Genomic DNA, 3,310 nt, shown 5'->3' on the forward strand with positions numbered 1-3,310 from the left:
CTTCCCGAAGCGCAGTAGTCACGGTGGAAACGGAAGCGTGCCGCATAAGCCTACCGTCTACCGCCCGCAGATCAGGAACCTCGCGGTACTTCAGGGAAACAGTTAAGTCGAGCCGGCGCGTCACAGGCACTCGGCGTGCAAGCCGCCCCGCAGGTGCTACCGTCTCTTACCTCCCTCTACTTTTAGGAGACGCGTTGTATCCCCGGAGGGGGTGCACCGTTCCTGGAGGTACTGCAATACCAGGTCGATGCGTGGAGTGGACGGAGCAAGCTCCTATTCCATCTCCCTGCTCCAAAAATCCATTTAATATATTGTCCTCGGATAGAGGACGTATCAGATATTAAACTGATAAGAACAGATACTACACTTGATCTTAGCCAAAAGGCCGAGAAGCGATGCGGTCGCCTTCGCGCCCGCCGTCACCGTCCCACTCTCATCCACATTCAAGTCGCGGTGAGAGCCCCAGCCTCGCTCCTTGCCCCATTCCCTCTGTCTCGTCCACAGCGCTATTGACGCCCTTACACTCTCGGGCTGATTTCTCATTCTCCGCCTTTGAAAAGGGAAATCTTACACCCGTGCTTCTTCCGGCGTTCCCGGGCTTTCATTTCGAATTTGCATGCCCCGCCCTTTCACAGAGGGCGTGGCCTCCGCCGTTGACTCCGCCCCCGGGGCCGCCTCTGCCTGGGGGAGCCGGGGCTCCGCTGGGGGCGACTTCCTTGTTCGTACGGAGCCAGCGGAAAGACAGAACCGGAAGGGACTGGGGGCGAAGGCGACGGGGGTCTGTGGAAGAGACCTGTCGGCGGAGAGCGGTCCACGTTTTCCTGGAGAAAGACGAGGCCCCAGGGCAGGAGCGCGGGCTGCGCTGGGCCTTTACTTCGCCGCCCGCGGGCGGGGAGACCGGCCCCGTACCCGAGGGGACGAGGGGCCCATGCCCAGTCAGGGAAGCCGAAGGCCTGGAGGGGCTTCCGGGAGCAGGGGCTGGAGTTCCTCTGCCAGGCAGGAGGCTGGCACCAGACACCCGGCAGAGGGAGGCGGCGAGGGCCCAGCAAGGATTCTCCCCAGCCCCTGTGCCTGCGTCTCCTGCGGCTTCTGTGCGCGGACCGTGTCCTGTGCTGTGTAGGGAAAGCTGCCTCTCTGCTCGGGACGTGGATTCCTTTCCCCTCCTCCTCGCCTGGCTACCTCTGACGCAGGTCGTCAGGACTCCGCTTGGGTGTCACCCGTCCAGGAAGCCTCCCTTAGTCAAGGGCCCTCGGCACCCGCCCCGTATGTGACTAGCAGCCCTCCTGTGTATTTCATCGCGCCCCCGTTGTTTATATCAGCTATTCCACTCACCACCCTTCTGGGCAACCCTTTATCTCCCGCTCTGAGATCCCATCGCTGAGGGCTGGGACCCCTCCTCAGTGCTTATCCCTGTTTCCCCGCGCGAGTCTGGCGCCTGGCGTGTGGAAGGCGCTCAGTAAACGTTTGTGGAGCGAAGAAACGACGCAAAGGTGATGAGCACGACAGACCGTGATGAGCACGACGCAGTTAGGAGGCTGTTGGCCCGGCGCGGGGGAAAAGGGGGAAGGTCGGGCTCGGGGTGGCAGGACCCCAGAGGGCAGGGGTGACTGCCGGGGTGCTCTTGGGGCAAGGTGGGCGTCAAGGCCCCCAGCAAGGTTGGGATAAAGTTTCTCTCCGAGGCACAGACTGCCGCCTGCGGGCTCAGCATTTACCTCTCCCTTCCTCCTTCCTAACGCAACGTCAGCGGAGGGCTGAGGGCTTTACTGCGCATTACCTGGAAAACTTATTTCACTCCACGGCCCTAAGAGGTGGGCCTTATTATTAGCCACGGCCAGGGTTAGGGTGAGGCCACCGCTCCAGGGCAGAATTTCAGGGGGCGCCCACCCCCCCCCCCGCCCTAAATCATTCAGCAATCAACATAAATTATAGTTCAACGCAATACATCTTATCTTGTGGGCCGCAAGCCACCCAGGTGCCCAGGCAAGAGCCTGAAGGCACAAGCTGTTCCAGTATAGTAAAGAAAATAATTAGAATAAGAAAAGTTTTACTAGAGATAGGAAACGGATAGGATTATATCTGACTATTATTAATCATTAGTTTGTAGCATTACTCTTTGTTCTATTACCATAATAATCTCTGTTCTGTTATGATTACCTTGGGGGAAACCAGGCCACACAGAGTTAGGAGCTGAAGGGCCACAGTGAGAGGTGACCAGAAGACAAGAGCGTGAGCCCTCATTCACGCCCAGAGAAGGGCCGCTGGAGGGCTCCTTGGCCTAGCGGTAATGCCAGTGCCTGGGAAGGCCCTGGTTACTTAGCAGGCCTTGGTCTAGCGGTGGCCCCAGTGCCTGGGAAGGCACCCGTTACTTAGCAGACCGAGAAAGGGAATCTCCCTCTCTCCAGGGGAGACAGAGAACGCTCTGCTCCACCACCTCTTGTGGGAGGTCTGACATTAGCCAGGCCGGCCCGCAGTCATCCGGAGGCTTCAACGTCTCCCTGTGATGCTGTGCTTCAGTGGTCACGCTCCTTGTTCACTTTCATGTTCCGCCTGTACCCCTGGCTCCCCCTTTTAAGTCCTTAGAAGACAGCAGTAGCAGAATTAGTAGAAGTACCACAGTCTTCGATCTTTCTGATAAGTGCATGGAAGAAACGCTGACGTTTGCTGTCCTCCCTCTCCACCTCGGCTACCACAAAGGGAAAGGCCCCCTGTCCAGTGGACACGTGACTCGCGTGACCTATCGATCATTGGAGATGACTGGCACTCCTTACCCTGCCCCCTTGCCTTGACTACAATAAATAGCAGCGCCTCCAGGCATTCGGGGCCACTACCTGTCTGCCTCCACGCTTTGGTGGCAGTGGTCCCCCGGGCCCAGCTGTCTTTCTTCCTATCTCTTTGTCTTCTGTCTTTATCTCTACGATCTCTCGTCTCCGCGCACACACACGAAGAGAAAACCCACAGACCCGGTAGGGGTGGACCCTACATTATCTCAGCTACAAGGTAATCAAGATATTCATGTGGACTACTGAGTCTTTCGGTGCCCCCTTGCTGTTTTATTTTTGTCCTGCGGCCGAGTGTTTCCCTCACTTCACGCCAACCCAATCTCCGCCGCCCTGTCTTGTCATCCCCATTCTACAGCCCAGCACGGTGTAGTATGGCAGCCGCTAGCCACAGGTATCTAGGGAGCCCTGGAAATGTGGTCAGTTCTAATGGAGCTGTGCTATACACATGAGATTTTGATGGCAGTGGGAGTAAAATTCTCCCAATTTTTTTCTTTTTTTTTTTTTTTTCAGACGGAGGTTCCGCTCTTGTT

General features: G+C 57.2%; 1 non-coding gene across 1 annotated transcript; it reads right to left on the minus strand.

Annotated features, from left to right (window-relative positions):
- Window positions 1-206: 206 nt before the first annotated feature.
- LOC134758627 (U2 spliceosomal RNA) lies at window positions 207-397 on the minus strand. The gene has a single exon (XR_010134035.1). It is a non-coding gene; the product is annotated as a U2 spliceosomal RNA (small nuclear RNA).
- Window positions 398-3,310: the final 2,913 nt, after the last annotated feature.

Source organism: Gorilla gorilla, chromosome 4 (assembly GCF_029281585.2).
Source record: "Gorilla gorilla gorilla isolate KB3781 chromosome 4, NHGRI_mGorGor1-v2.1_pri, whole genome shotgun sequence".
Taxonomy (NCBI): Eukaryota; Metazoa; Chordata; class Mammalia; order Primates; family Hominidae; genus Gorilla; species Gorilla gorilla.